Source organism: Camelus dromedarius, chromosome 4, assembly GCF_036321535.1.
Source record: "Camelus dromedarius isolate mCamDro1 chromosome 4, mCamDro1.pat, whole genome shotgun sequence".
In the NCBI taxonomy this organism is placed as follows: domain Eukaryota; kingdom Metazoa; phylum Chordata; class Mammalia; order Artiodactyla; family Camelidae; genus Camelus; species Camelus dromedarius.
This window is the reverse complement of record NC_087439.1, coordinates 87,974,616-87,991,031: the sequence shown is the minus strand read 5'-3', so window position 1 is coordinate 87,991,031 and position 16,416 is coordinate 87,974,616. Positions and strand designations below refer to the sequence as shown.

General features: G+C 46.0%; 1 protein-coding gene across 6 annotated transcripts in view; it reads right to left on the bottom strand.

Annotated features, from left to right (window-relative positions):
• Positions 1-16,416, bottom strand: part of RHBDD1 (rhomboid domain containing 1) — a 113,425-nt gene that overhangs the window by 14,298 nt on the left and 82,711 nt on the right. The window lies entirely within an intron of this gene.

Genomic DNA, 16,416 nt, shown 5'->3' with positions numbered 1-16,416 from the left:
AATCGCTGCTTTCTGTGTGTTCTCTGATGAACTCACCCCCATCCACACCAGGTTCTGATCCATCAAATATAGAGAGAGAATGTGCGTGTGCGTGTGATGTGTGTGTGTGTGTGTGTGTGTGTGTGTTGTGTGCATGTTTGTGCCCTGGGACTGAAACGTCACTAACAAACAAGCCCTCCAGCCTCTGGAGGACCTGCGGGCTTTCGCAGACTGCGTGCACACCCTTGAAACAGCCTGCCTCTAACTAACCTGGAACTGCTCCGAAGTGACCCCAAAACGGCCTGTGCTATGAGGAGATACTTAGTAACAAAAATGGCTTAACCTTATATGTCTGTTCATTAATTTCTGGTAAAATAAAACTTATTTTATAAACAGAAAAGGAGGCCCCAGAACAAAATGTTTGTGAACTTTATAAATTCCAAGTTAGGACTCTGTAATTACCTTGGATCACTGAGGATTCAGTAAGTGGGGCATTGCTCTCTGAGCATCTTTGGGAAATCCCTGTGTGTGCTGTGGCCGGATAAAAAGCTAGCTCTGAAACGCCTATCTATAGTTGTAAGAAAGAAGCTCTAAAGATTGGGTCAAGTGGACATTGGTGTTTTATAACAGTGCCCTTTGCCATCCGGTTCTGGTCAGAAGCGGTGGATAGGATGGGCTCCGGTGTCCTCTCTCAACTGAGAAAAAATCCTCAATTTTCTTACCTGTGCGATGCAGAAACCTATCCCACAGATGTGCTTGGAATGGAAGGAATTAAAAGACACCAGTGTTTGGCCCAAAGCAATCAAGGGTCAGTGGCTCCTGTTACTAGACCCATCCAGGCTCCCCAAACCAGAGATGTCCCTGGTGTCCAATGGTCAGTCACACATGCCCAGACCCTAGTCACCCTGGACAGTTTCCCCTTCCTCACCAAATCCTGCCATTATAACCTGAATGGTCCCCAAACTCATCCCTTCCCCTGCATGTGCGGTGGCACCAGCCCCGCTTCAGCTACCTGTTCCATGAGTGTGGGCTGGTGCCCCAGCCCCTAAATGATGTCCTGCCTCCGCTCCGGTCATCCAACCAGCCATTCTCCACCGGGTAGCTGGACAACTTTTCCAAAACACACATCTCATCAACTTTATCCTCTGCCCAAAGACTTCCAAGAGTTTCCTTTTATTCAAGAATAAAGATCAAACTTCGTACCTTGCCCCGTAAGCCTGCCCTCCATCAGCCCAGACTCCGCAGTGATCCCTCGCCGCCTCCTCCGGCTCTCAGCTCAAACACCAAACCCTCAGGAAAGAGACCGTGACCCCTGTGCTCTAATCTCTCCCAGGATCAAGTCCCCTTTCTTCAAAGTACACGATATTGCAGCAGGTTATTACACAGGGCTCTGATCATCCTGACGCCACATGTCCTCATTAGGTGGTGAGCTCTGCGGGCTGAGAACAGTGAGGGTCTGTGTTTCCATTCTCCCCCCAGGAATAAATAAATAAACAAACAGCACAAGAATGGGAGGGAGAGAGGGAGGTGCAGAGGAGTAACTACTGTCTTCATTTAACAGATGGTCAGACTGAAGTGTGACTTCCCAGGGTCTGGACCCCAGAGGTCGGTGGAAGTCCTGTGTTCCCCACAGTCCACTATGCTGCCTTGGAAACCCACTCCCCGTCTCTCCTTTATCATCCACACTTTCTTCACATTAGCCAAGTGGCTCAGCAAAAAATGAGTGGGTTCTTAAAAAAAAAAAAAAAAGTAAGGCTATGAGGGCATGGGGGGACGGGAACTGTAATTGTTACATGGAAAAAAGAAGAAATTGCACATTGATGTGGGGAGATTTTGAGTTAAAAAAAAAAGACTATGAAAAGGCACAAGATTTGTTACTGTTTAGACCAAGTATAACAACGTTTCCAGAATTGTCTCTATGGATCTGAAGACTGTAGATTTAGGGCAACTACCCTGGCAAGAAGCTTAGACCTGTTTTCTGACACAGACCCTCTTTGGGAAGGAAAAACAAGGGTGGCGAGGACGCCACACCGGCACGGCTGATTTAAGTGGAATGTACCTCGATGAGTCACTGGTAGCTTCAAATACGAAACAAAAAAGAATGTACAGAACATGCCCAAACAGCCTCCCTTTGATGTGGGCCAACTCCTTTCAGACCACATTGTTCAAATTGATGTTAAAATGCAAACCCTTCATGTTTACAGTGGTGCTCTCGGAGGAACGTGCTATACAAGTACAACTGCTACATTTCAAAGGCAAGACTTACAGCCTCAGAACAATGAGGCGCTCCCTGCGCGGATTTATGAGCTGTTAAATCTCAAAAGGTTTCCTCAATTAGCAACCCAAGTTCTTGGCGTATTTGCAGCCTGATATGAGGGGCTGCTCTTTGTATAACTCGGGGTGCAGCGCTTTATGGGAACTTTCCCTTACTTTTGTTGACCTGGGACGACAGCGCCCGCGCCCCTCCCTGGGCAGCGCCGGTCCCGCTAACTACGCGCCGGGGCCGGGGCGGCGTTTCACGCTTTACCGGCGCTCCTGGGGCGCGTTACCAATTATACATAATGCATGGCATTGTAATTGCTGCATCGTGAACTTGGCTCGCCTTCCCAGCATAAAATACCGACATCCAAGTAGTTTTATTATAAAAAACCAGAAGGGATTCTTTGGGATTATAAGCATCTGAAGGCAGAACAGTCTCATGCATTCCAGCGGCTATTTTGGACACGCAGGGGGCGGGCAAGGCTGAAAAGCAAAGCGAATGTATTTCGTATTGATGTTTACAGAGAAAAAGAAGAGGCAGCCACGGGGGCAAGACCACAGTGAGTGCGAAACGAAATGGAGGAGGGGCTGAAGGGCAGACACAAGTCAGAGCTGGGACACCAGACGTGCGGGTTCTGGTGAAGGTGCTCTGCCTCGCTGGGCCCCCAGTTCCTCATTTAGAAAACAAAGGCGCAGAACAACAGAACCACAAAGGTCCCTCTTCTGCACAGGAGCCTCAGGAGAGCGGTGACTTGTGTTCTGAGTCCGATTTGTCAGGCCAGCCTTGTCGCAGCCCTGGGCACCTGTGCCTTGTAACAAGCACACCGCCTCTTGCTGTTGCCCTGTTGGTTGGGGCTTCTTAGAAAAAAATGACAATGCCTCTCTAAAGGGCAGGGGGCAGAATAAATGAAGCACACATTTTTATATGCAATACCAAGTGCAAAAAAAAATCACAAGAACAGCACTGTGGTCAATCCAGGTGCCTAGAGACGGGGGTCACAGAGCCTGCAGGTTTAGAAGCAACACCTAGGCGCCAGGTAATGCCCTCCTAACCTCCCTTCTCCCCTCTGCCCTTAACAAGACAGCAACATGATATGTGAATTCAGGCTGGTTTCTTTCTGTGTCACAGGAGTACAGCCTAGAAGAGACACATGGCCTAAAACTCATACAGGGAGCAACGGGACACCGGGGACACCTGAGCCAGGCCCGGCTTAGGTACCTGGCAGGAGCATCTCCACTTACACGATGCTGCCCTCAGCTCTGGAGGGTCATTAGCTCTGGTGCTGCAGGCAAGTTTCCACCCCGTCCTCAGAGTCGGGTACTAAACACAGAAGAGTATCCTATTAGGGATAGGATACTAGGGAAATAGGGAAATAGGAAATCCCTATTTCCAGGCAGATCACAGATCACTTCAGGGGTGAACTCCCATTTCTTTTTCAGCCTCACCGGAAGAGTCAAATAACCAGATGTCTCTTTTGTGTGTCTTCATTTCATCTACAGAAGTTATCACCTGGTTGCTCGGGACTCAAAAGAGTAACAGTCACACAATGTTGTGGGGTCGAACCCTCGTTCGGCTAGACTTCTTTCGTGTTCTACACCCACACCACTGTGCCCAGAGAACCGAGGATGACACCTGGGGAGGACATCACCTGGGGCAGGATCCTCCGAGCCAAATGTTAAGTCCAGCATGATTTGGTGGAAGGGATGTGCGCTCTCAAATTTTAGTTCTGTTGAGTGATGGTCCACCTGCCTTGACAATCTTCTGTTGACCAGAAAACTCCTCTTCTTCCTCCTAACACTAGTGAACATCCCACTGCGAACATCCCATTGTGAGCATCCTGTGCGCCAGGTACGGAGTCAGGCACCAGGTGTGCACCATCGGATGTAATTCCCTGACGGTTACGGACAAATGGGAATCTGTTCTCATCAGTCACAGCTCAGGGGAGAACACAGCTCATTTTGCACTCTCATCTCCCTAACCTCTCTTTCATTTTGGTTTACATCTTGTAATGTCTAATTCCACCAAATTTTATGAGACTATCTAATTTTAGCAACCTGCCTCTCCACTCTTCCCTGAATTAATACAACTAATATTAACTGAAAGCACTTACTGTGTGTCAGGCCCCAATCTAGACTGAGGGGCTATAAAGGATGAGTGGCGGGCCGTGTCTTCTCTTGAGCTTTTCATTTAGGGCTGTGATGAATATAAATGTATGGTTTAAATGAGTGCATATATTCACGTCCATGAGATCAGTGCAGTAAAACCAGTCTCAAATGTATGGAGAGTTTCTAAGGCTAGCCAGGCCCTGGACGTTAATCTAGACACCGCCTTGTCTTACAGATCCTCAAACAGAGTTCAGAGAAGTTAAGACAGGGTCCCTCGGCTCACTGGGGTAACTCTGGAACTGGAACCTAGTTCTCCTCGTCCTCACTGGTGACAGTAACGGGCCTCTGATTCACATGCTGAACAATACATGTACCTCAGCAAGGTTTCAAATAAAAAGGGGTCACCCCACCAGCTCAGCCGGCCACAGGGCACCGTCACTCGTGCTCACTTGACACATAACCAGACCCTGTTAGAACCGTGGCTTCTCTCTGAAGTCAAGCTACAGGTATTCCAGTGTGAGGTTGGTAGGCAGTTAACTTTCCATCAAGGAATTCTGTGTCTTCAGCGGACCTCTCTCTTATGTGATTCAACAGCGAGCAGATGGTCCAGATAACTTCAAACCAATTTTCAGACTGATGTTTGACAGCAAAGTATGCTAAGAACTTTGAGCAATGGGCATATAGGGGTCAGAATCCTAACCATTTACTTAAATTGTTACACCCAGTGCTGCATAAAAGGGACCCCAGGTGAGAAAAACTGAGGGATTGGCCAGCACGAGGGTGAGGCTGGGAGGCAGTGCGGGCCACCTCTCCTCGGATCCTTGCGTCCATCGTGGGCGAGGCAGCCATTCTGCCACCAACAGTCCATGCGAACAAAGCGGACTCCCTGGAGAGGGCAGGGAGAAGGGTGAACAGAATGTTCCTATTTACTGGCCCTGGAGTTGTTGTGAGGCCCATGGAAATGCTGCCAGGGAGATCTGATCAGGAGCAATTCTTGTCAGTGAACGAAGGAGGTCAAGGCTCTTCTCCATTGGTGACCACTCCTTAAAAGGCAGTAACAGCAGTGATAACAAAAGGCCTGGCCTTTCCAAGGATGTCCGTCTCTAGAGCTTTTCAATTTGTTTATTCTCTGTCAAGTTTTTTTCTTTTTTTCAATTTTTTATTTTTTACCTTCTTTTCTAAAAAGAAAACAACTCAAATATAAAATACTGGAAAAGTTCTTGTTGAAGGGGACTGGGCAGCGGGGAGGGAGAGGATCTATCTGGGAGCTGTTTTTGGAAATACTCCCAGTGGAGCTTTGCCCTAAATGTAAGTAAATACCAGCCTTCGCAGGGGGATCATTTTGGGTAAATAGCAAAGCATAAGGAAGCTGAGTGGCAAAGGGAATGGAAAAATACCACCTTCCCAACTTCTTTAGTTCATGGTCACCAGCATCTCTAGCCCAAGAATACACTTCCCACAATTTTCCTGAGTAAGTACTTCCTTAAATTGATGTCCTGCAAACCTTGTTCTTTCTCTGGGGAGAATATACTTTGGGATTCCTGCCACAGATTAAATGGTCTAGATGAGTTTAGAGAAAAATCATTTCAAGACAATCGAAAATATATAAATCCTGAAAAAAGGAAATACCGAAAGTGAACAAGACTGCCTAGGCTGGAAGTCCAGGTAGGAACCCCCACGAGGAAAGACAGGGTCAGAGGGACAACACAACTCATGAAGCGTTCTGCATCCCTCTGCTCTGAGGTCCAGGTCCACCAAGAGATTTTAAAAGCAATACAGAAAAATAACATAGCAGTGGAGAAACTGAAGTTTTCCATCCCCAATTTTTATGTTACAGGCTTCCTTCCCTCTCTAGCCTTGATTTACAAACAGAAGGCTTCAGTCTTTTGAACACACGAGGTCACCTGTGCACACACAACAAAATCCAGCCAAAAAATGAGAAAGAGAAACCAAAGCCATGTCAAATATCCCTCAAGCGAGAGCCTGATCGGAGTGTCTGGACTCCAGGGACAAGTCTGCCTGGTCGCCAGGGTTTTCCTAATGGAGGTGGCCAAGGAGTATTGGTCGAATGACTGAATCCCCCCAAATTTTTGTGGATGGAGGGTAAGCTCCACCATTTTCAGCTCCTGCCTTGACCCACAAACTTGGCCCATCCAGGGGCTCTGGGGCCACCCAGTGAGCTCCGTCCTGGCTTCTAGAGATCCTGGGGATCCGGATGAGCCGAGAGGAGTAACCACGGAAGGAAAGGATGGCTCTTCCCTCTGGCTAATGCTCACCTCTCTGACCCCTCTTGAGTCGTCCCTTTGTGGTTCTTTCTTTCATAAGAGGGAGGCTGTCTTCAGCTTTCCATCATGTTCAATAAATCACCCACTACTAAATCCTAGAGCTTTGAAGAGAGACCATGAAGATTCACCACTGCATTAAAAAAAGTCACATCGCATGAAAATACAGGTATCACATGAGAAATATGAGCAAACACTTAGAATTCTAAACAAAGCAAACCAAAAAAGCCAGACAGGCAAAACAAACAAAGAAACAAACAAAAAAACCTCCCTTTGGTTTTGTTAAGAAATTTTTTCGAGTGTCTGAATATTAATTATAGCCACCTTTATCCCACGCTTGTAAGGCAATGCAAATACAGTAAACTCTAATGATTAAACAGAGTAAAGAGTTGATCATGCCCCTAAAGTGGCTCTTCCTTCTTAAAAGCTACCAAAATGCAAATAACCTGTGGTCTATAATTTTCTGTGTCTCAGCTGTGATGGAGGAGAAAACGGGCTCGGAAAAGAACAATGAGAGAAATGATAAGGGCTATGTTTTGAATACACAGTTTGGGGCGAGTCCACCACGACGGCTGTGTAAATGGAATAAGCCATCAAGGGCTTTGGTACCAGACTTCACCACTTAACTCTTCACTCGTGACTCATTCTTCCATTCCTTCCCTCACCAGTCGGACATTCACCCAACAAATATTCATTCAGCACTTTCCCGGGGGCTCTGTGATAGGAAAGAGGCACACAAGAGTGAACAAGAGCAGGGGGATGGCTTTATCTGCTGTAGGAACAATGCTCAGGGACTAAGCCTGAGAAAAAAGTCTGAGATCTCAAAATGATGAATTGGCTCCCTAAGTGAAAAAGAAACTATAAAGCTGAAAAGTAATAAATATTTCATTAAATGCCTATGTAATGTACCATATCAATCATTTATATCTCAACTCATAAATACGATATACATATATTTATAGTCATTTACTTAAATGTGTATTTCTATACTATGGATCGGATGTCACATTTTTAACACATTTGAAATGATACGGGGTGGGGGGAAGTGGGGCTTCCAAAAGTGAGAGTTCACAGAAGTCCTCAAATGTCCCCCCTCAGGACGGATACACCTCTGCTCTCCTGGAGTTCACAGTGTAGTGGAGACGGGCTCAGTAGCCAATCACCTTGTGAAACATCTAGGCAAGTGACCCTTCTGAGCCTCATTTTCCTCATGAGAAAATAACCAAAACCCAGAAATCATGGCCCGCAGGGCAGTTTTAAGAACAAAATGGAAAAAAAAAAAAAAAAAAGGTGGGGAAGTGTCTCATAAGCTTAGGGAGACGAGAAGTTTTAACCCCGTAAATCTTTGCTCCCCCTAGTGGTGGGTGTCTCTTACTACGCTGGCAGCTACACCTGTGGCCTCTGGAGCCAGTGCTCTGAACGGGGACAAATCTCAATCCCGCCCTGAGAATGAGAAGCTGTAGATGGCTCCTAAATTCAGTTTTACTTCTCTCTTTTGTAGACATTTCATGAAACACCTTAACCTCCCCAGCCGGCAATGTCAGTAGGTAAAAGGGGAAAATGAGCTCAGTTTTGGAGAGAGGATCACATGGTCATGACACAGAAACACCCGCAGGAGGCAGTGTGGTTCTGTCACTTGTCCTTTTCCCTGTTCTTCTTCACGGGCGCTCTTTCAGGGAGGGGCGTGGGGCGGAGGGCTGGGCCACAACACGGCCAGGTGAAAGGCAGCCCTGGACACAGCACAGTAAACAGAAGAGGGCTAACAGTTATAAACCTCTGCAAATGGAGGCTGGCTGCTTCAAATGTGTCAGACTTCACCTTTGGCTTCAAGATTGGCTTCAAGATTCCCTTTGTGTCTCACCAGGGGATATGTGTTAAGATGATCTACAGTGCGTTTAAATAAAACAAGAAAATAAACCAAGGAAAATTTAGCATTATGAAGAACGGAAATCTACTAAAAATACTTTACAATGACTTCAAACATGAAATCACATTTACAAAATAATGTTTTAATGACTTGGGCATAAGTGACTCAGGAACACATGGGTTACATTTCCTTCAAGATGCATAGGGCTTTACTGTTAGGGGGAAACGTGCCTGGCAAAACTAGCTTTGTTTGTAGAGCAGAGCTCTAGGGGAAAAAAAGTTAAAAAAGAAGTTTGTCGACGGTGCTCACTTTAGCATCCCTTCTCTGGTGCTTTCTTTGACGACCAAGTCAACTGGCTACAACGGCCACTGCCCAAGAGACCTGGAATGACTTTCCTGAAAATCGTTCAAGTCTCTCCCTATTTAGGCAAAACCCACAATAATTTTATAATAAATGACTTTCCCTCACCCCCAACATCTCAAGCGTCAATAATAGAGGTCTAAGTTCTACTTCTGTAAAAAATATTGAGCTGTCGTAGGCTCAGAGCAAAGCTGCCACATCTTTGCGACAAGCAGGTAGGACTGCATACATAAGGACATCTTTATTTCCTATTAGTCCATTTAGAACTAACGTCACGAGAATGCTACTTCTTCTTTTCCCCCTCCAAATTAAAGATGCACATTTTAGACAAAGTCCACAATGGTCAGGCTCTGTTTTACCTACCCGGCCTTTTTTTGTTTTTTTTTCACCACACGAATATTACCACCACCAACGTTGCTCATCAGGATGATCTCATCTTGTTCCTTTAATTACACCTGCAAAGACTCTTATTCTACCTACGGTCACATTCTGAGGCTCCAGGTGGACATATTTTTGGGGGTCACCATTCAACCCACTTTGATGCCCCATGGGCTATTCTCAACACAACAGCCTCAGTGAGCCTTTTAAAAGCTGAGTTAAATTAGGTTACTCCTCTGCTCAAGAGCTTCTAATGGCTCCCATCTCACTCAGAGAAAAACCAAAGTCCTCCGACTGGCCTAAAAGGCCCTTGTGACCTGGTTCTTAGATCTCTCTGTCCTCACCTCTACCAGCCAGTCACAAGTAATAACGGTGACTCTGACTAGGGGATGTGGAAAGAAGTGGAAGGATCTGGGACACATGTTGAGTCAGCATCAAGCCCTCTCAGTTACTGACAACATCTGGGAGGCAACACCTTAGGAGGTACAAGTTGGGGAGGTGGGAAAGGTGCTGGCCATGCTGCATTAGAGATGTCCTTGAGTTTATATGTGATTTCAGAAAAGAGATCTGAGCGGAGGAGATAACTCTGGAATATAAATAGTAACCAAAGCCTTAAGAGAAGAAAAGGGGACCTAGAATGAAGTCATGAGCAGAACTGGTACTTCAGGGGAGAGCAGAGGGGCTGAGCCTGCAGGGGAGAGCAAGGCCCGCGGTCAGAGCAGAGCCACAGTGGGAAAGCCAGGAGGGTGGGCAGCAGCGGGGAAAAGGGAGGGGAAAGGCAGGGTCTCAAGGAGTGAATAGTTATGTTAAGTCAGTCTGGGGAAGAGGCAGTCCAGGCCTTGGCAACACAGGTCGCTGGGGCACTTGGCTGGAACTGTTTCACAAGAGTAAGAGGGGCGGCAGAGACTGAAGGTGTGGAGGCAAGATTCAGAGTTGAAAAAGTGAAGGCAATAAGCAGTTCTTTGGAGAAAGTGGAAATGGAAAGGAAAAATGGTAAATGAAAGGCAGTTGTGTTGTTGGCCTCTCTCTGGAGGTGAGGGAGGAGAGAGGCTGGAGTGAAGTTTAAACGCTGATGAAGGATCTAGCAGACTGAAAGGCTGAAGACAGAGGGAGAGAGGGGTCATCAGTAACCACAGGTTTTCCTGAGAAGTTAAGAGAGCTGATGCATTAGCTTTCGGTAAGAGGAAGGCGACTTCCCGCCCAGCTGTCAGGAGGGACGTGTTAAGTATCAGGGTGGATACAGGCAGGTTTGCAGTTTTCATGATGGCATGTTGGGGGCATTACCTACAGGTGGATTCTATTTCCTTTGGGAAGGCGAGGGCAGGTGGGATGCTGACGTCATTTATAATGGGCTCAGTCTGCTCTGCTGGGTCATGTCCTCCAATTGGGCTCAGCTGCCAGATGCAGGGGCCAAGAAGCCCAGGGCAGGGCTCACCCGAGTCTGTGGACTCTCCCACATTGGTGGACGAGGGACCGAGCAGCAAGGACATGGAAGGTGCCTGTAAGACAGTAACTATAACAAAGGACCAGGGACATAAGCTGTGGATGGAGGCACGTAAGACAAGCAGGGAAGGAATGAATACCCTGAAAAGGCAGCAAAGAACCCCTGCAGCTGAGTACTTAGAATTTTAAGGCCACCTAAAAGTGGTCAAAACTCTACATACTAAATCCATGGAAGCCAAGAGCCCAGTGTATTTAACATGAGAAGCAAAGGAGTTTTAGATACAGCAACTCTACTACCAAGAGCCACTCTGTTTACTATCAAAGAGACCAGAGGGAACTTGCCACCGAAAAGGTTAGAAGGAGGTACTAAAATTCGAGGAATATCATTCCAAATCTGGATGTCACACCAAGTTACTTCAAAGTGACGTGCTTGACTGGTCCCACTACAACTGACTCTATCCAAGACCTGATTCTTTTTGATCTACACTTACATCCTGGTGCAGTGGTTCTGACCAGTTTAGCCCCCTGGGGGACAACTGGCGATGTCTGGAGGGATTTGTGGCCGTCACTACTGGGAGGAAAGGTGCACCAGCATCTGTCTGGTGGGTAGATGCCAGATGCTACTCAACATCCCACCCCAACAGCAATTATCCAGCCCCCAAGGTCAATAACGCGGAGTTGGAGAACCCTGCTCCAGAACAAACATCCTTGACAAAGCTATTTCAATCAGAGAGAGGAGGGCTCAACTCTGCATCAAAGTAACAAACTGTCTTCAAATTTTCTGTACCATCAACATACCAACAGCCTAAATGAAACTACCTTCATTTTCAGAAAAGCATCAGAGTATCAGCACACGAACCGTTGTCGACTTAGGCAAGAAGGCATCTTACTAAAGGGCTTCTCTGTCCCTCCTTCCTTCCCTGCCTGGCTCTTCCCATTCTCCTGTTTATTTCTCTGCAGAAAGGGCTCTGTTCTTCACCAGTTACTGCATCCTGGAATATTAAGTTCCAATGATAAATTAATTTGGACAAACTTCCTTTATCAGAAATAAATGTGACAGTCTGAAGAATTCAGTTCGATGGCCTTTTGCCCACATACAGGAATGATTAAAGACTAGACTGTGATTAAATTTTGAGCAGAGTGACATAATTAGCAAATTTATGAATGGGTCTTCTTGTCACAGTTCTACTGTCAGGACTAATTACTTGTATTAATTAAAACGGTCAACACATGAATATGCTTGTTGAAGCCGCTTTCAACAGTAAAATATGAGACTGGTAAATATCAAGACACTCAGAAAGATGCAAAGACTTTCATTTATTAGCAACTCTAAACGATGCAGAAGCGCTGACTGCACAAGGAGCCTCGGGGATTAACTGTGAATAGATTCCCAGTTAATGAATTTGCTATTTGTTCCTCCTTGCTTAGGCTTGAGTCTTGGGTTAACATTGGGTTGAAATACCCAATAATCGCTAGTTTAGAGGGACTGTAGCAAGAATAAGGAAAGAATTTCACGAGTTACTGGAAAAGGAGACAGAGTGGCTAGGATGGTTCAGGTGAGCAGGAGAGAGTTCCTGTCTCCTCTCTGATTAGTCGGAGACTTACGGTAAAGCAAGTTTGAAGAACTGCAGAAGAGGAAGCGGAAGGACAGCTGGGGGATTAAGAACTAGAGTTGGAGACCCAGTTTTAACTCCAGGTGACCTCGGGTCAGTGGACAAGGTACTGAGCCTCTCCGTGCCTTGGTTTCCTCATCTGAAGAATGGGGACAGCCACTGAACTTGTAGAGGGTTGTGGTGAGCCTTTAGTGAGTCAATACACATACAGGGCTTACAGCAGTGCCCAGTGCACATAGTATGTGCTATTCGTGTTTTCATGATCATCACCTGGGATGGGGGCAGAACCAGTATCGCGCGCTCCGAGAATGAGATCCTTGGAGCAACAGGCTCTGGAGTCAGAGACCGAGTCGAGGTGTGAACCCAGGCCCATTACATTTAATTTCAAAGCGTCAGTTGTGCCCCACCTCACGAGTTCTTGTAAAAAGTTAATTTAAAAAATGCATGTAATGTACTCGGTGTGCCCGGGACATAAACGGGGTGGCTAAATGTCAGTGCTTAAGGGCTCATGACCATTATTATCTTTTTGGAGAAATCTCTGAGAGGACTGAAAGGAATGCCAAAAGAAAAATTTTCCTAAGCGACTTAAGATTAAGTGGAGAGACATGTGGAAGAGGAGGAAGAGAAATACGGAGATGCTCCATCGAGTGCCTTCTCTGGGCCGATGCCCTCTTCTCCAGTCTCCGGCGGCCGCCACCCCAGCCCCACGAGGAGGGCTTAACTCCCTGGCCAAGCAGCCCCATAAATGCCCTAACTACCTTGTTCCTGGGGAAGGACAGACAGCTGGGATTCCAACTGGGGCCTGACTGTGAAGCCCACACCTCATCGAGGCGTGAAAGCAAGGCAGCCAAGGGCTTCATCACAGGCTGAGGGGTACGCCGATTCTAAGCTCTCCCTTCCTTTTTCCTTTTTTTCTCCTTTTACATATATTTAAAAACACAGTAATTGAATTCTTGATAGGCAAAGCTTGTTCTGCTGGCTGGCTAAACTTTCCCTGATAACTACCATAAGATAACTACCGAAAGACAGTTTTAGATTCAGGCCAGTTAATCAGTTTCAATTTTAATCCCCTTACGTACCAACTTGGCAACAGTCCACAAAACAGAGAGTTATTCTCGTTTTAGGTTCTGTTTTAAAAGGTCCTTCCAGAGACGCACATTTCTGACAGCATGAAGGTGGCCCACCTTACGGATGCTGTGGGAAGCGTTTAGGGAAGGACCACGGAGAGCATCCGCTAAGGTCCCTCCCAGTTCACAGAGCTAAGAGTTCTGCATACAGCAAGATGCCGAGGCTAGAACTGATGTCCGCTGAAAATCCATTTCTGTACAAACGTTACAAAATTCATAAAATGTAAGTGGATGACTCCTAATTTTGTCTTAAAAATCAGGCAATGTCTTAAAAACCAATCTGGCCAAAAATTCATAGCGTCAAAATAATCAGTGCATAGAAAGAAAATCTGGGTCCAGTCACAAGAGAGCTCAGTGACATGCCAGGTACCAGAGACTCCACTGGAGTTCCCAACATCATGCCACGTTAGAACGCAAGCCGATCCAGCTCATCACTGGAACCCATTAAACTTATTTTCAAGGATTTTATTTCCCCACTGCTACTCTGGTTGCTCACTGGACACATCTCAAAGCAAGTGTAGGTACCACAGGGTCCTACTGACAGTCCTCCTAGGTAGTGGGGGATCTTTAGTAACGATCAGAACGTGCGTTACTGCTCTTCAACTAACTGTTTATTTTTTGGTTGCATTTTATGCTTAAAAATGAACTCGGGGGATGTGGTAGAAACAGCTCTGAATGGGGAGTATAATGAGGCAGATTCCAGGATGAGCTCAGGGACCGTTCACCTGTGTGCCAATAACCTCTCCTTCTAGGGTGCAGTGTGCCTCGGTGGTTAGGACCAGGCTGTTTCTAAGGCTCTTACAGAGTTATTGTAATTCCTAGGAGTAACTGCATGAACGAGAACTCCGTGTAGTTCTTACAGGGCCACACTGCTGGTGCAGGGCTCATACTAACTAACATTTTTTGCACTGTTTCTGAAAGTGTCAGCTGAGCTCTCCTCAAAGGCACACAGCCATGCCATCAGATTATAATCATCTCTAATTGGTGCTCTTGTGAACTGCAAATTTCCTAACCAGTAAACGGCCTGAAAAAGAAATCGCACTCCTCTGTAATAAGAAACATGTTAAAAGACAAAATAATTAAAAAAAAACACTACAAGCAATAATCATTAAAGTTCATTGCATTATGTTTATGCTAACATTCCATATCAGTCATGCCTAGGGAACAGAATAAACAAAAAACAAACATGCTATTTTATAATTTCTGAATTGCATGATTTCCAAAAAGGATGCCTATGTGATGCAAGCTGGTCTTAATGATTTCTCTCTTTTTTTTTGTTTTTTTTTTTTTTTTGTCATGGAAACATTTTAGGAAACCATCCACAACCCTTCCTTCCTTCCTTCCATCCCCCATCCACCCCATTCCTAAATATTCCCAACCACCAGTCACTCTTCTCCTTGATTAGCAACAGTTTCACGCGGGTAATAGCTACTTTTGTTTATGCCTTTCTAGTTCTCTGCCTCTCTCTTCCCCTGGACTGAGTTCCTTGAAGGCAGAGAGCTTGGTTTTTGTTTATCTTCATTTGAGGGGAAGAGGGGTGGCCACCTAGCTCATATCTGGCACAAAATGGGTTTTCCATATATTCTAAAAACCATAGAACAAACTTAGACATGCAGGTAACTGTTGAAATGGATGGTACTAGGTGTACTTTCAATTAAAAAAAATACAAAAGTGCACACTGCATTTTGCTAGATCTTAACAGTGCCACAGAGATAAATGGGAACCTCTCACCTTGGTCCTCAAGGCATTCCCCACCTGAAGGAAACACCTGCCAGACTCACCAGGGGAGCTCAGCAAGCAACCCCCCGATGCCCAGGCCCGCGCACACGTGCACACGCCCTCGCCCCCTCCACCCCCCACCGGCTGTGGGTTCTGACTTACTTGGAGGTCAAGGCACTGATTCCAACAGGCAGCCAAGGGTTGAGAACATCCCAAATTTCTGAAACAGCTCCTCTAGCTACTTAACACGTGCTGGTTAACTCATGTCTGGTCTCCTCGTCTTCCAGGCCTTGGCTGCACCACGGTCACGGCTCCTTTACTGACACACACTGGACATCAACGGTCATTCTCCTTTCTCCAGAAATCAAGTAAGGTCGCTGAAGTCAGGGAAAAATTTAACTCTCCTTGATGTCAGCGAGCTGTGTCTTCTATAAAGGTCCACGCTCCTTCACTTAATAGCGTCTTTCTGTTGAACTGGAAGATTGTATCTACAGCTAGCTGAGTGTTACCTGCGGTTTGGAAAACATCTGGGAATTTCACATTCCCTGGACCCTCACAGGTCTCCACAAAGCCTGGAAAACCCCCAACCGTGAAATCTGTGCGAGAAATCCCCAAAGGAAGCGTAAAGCTGACCAAGAAGACATTAATAACCTCTCTTTGAAAAACTTAATTTGAAACTTTTTGACGAATATTTTACAGAAAACTGTAACTCACTAAAATTTCTACTTTCATTCCAGTAGAAATGAGTATGGATACAAAAAACAAGTTCACTAAACTAGTAAAATCCTAACAGCATTTAGAATACTAACGACAACTATACTCATTATTAATTAAAATATCATGATGATGCTACCAATACAATGTGAAAGGCAGAATGAGGTAAAGATTAGTACACAGACTCTGGACCCAAGATTGCCTGGGCCTAACTCTCGGCGCTGTCTTGTTAGCTAAGAGACCTCAGTTTGCCTCCCTTCAGTTCAGTCTCTGTAATGGGTACATAGTTAACACTCACCCCATTGGTGGCTGTTGGACTGAGTGAACACATATACACACACGTAAGCACACGTGCACACACACATCAACACGCATACATCAGTCACTTATAATGGTGCCTGGCATGCAGTAATTCACTTAAATTCCATCTCTCTCCCCTGTAACCCCATCCCCATGCAGAGTGAGCTTAAAATCCTGATTGGAGCTCACTGCCCCCCTACTTACAACTCTTAATGGCTTCCACTGTCCCCAGGGTCCCCCTTAAACACAACATCCTGGGCCTTTCACAG